Below are 208 nucleotides of genomic sequence, written 5' to 3' on the forward strand. Positions count from 1 at the left end.
TTAATCAATTGTATCCAAAACTTCCTATATTGCCCCTAATTTTTATTTTTTTATTTTTTATAAAAAAAAAAAAATTGGGGTGGCTTTTTGGCCATCTGGGCATTTTTGCAGACCCAAATTTATTTATTTTTTCATAAAAAATAAAAATTAGGGGCAATATGGGAATTTTGGGATAATATTGGTCAAATTGAAAAAAATTAAAACTTTG

Source organism: Corylus avellana, chromosome ca10 (assembly GCF_901000735.1).
Source record: "Corylus avellana chromosome ca10, CavTom2PMs-1.0".
Lineage (NCBI taxonomy): Eukaryota > Viridiplantae > Streptophyta > Magnoliopsida > Fagales > Betulaceae > Corylus > Corylus avellana.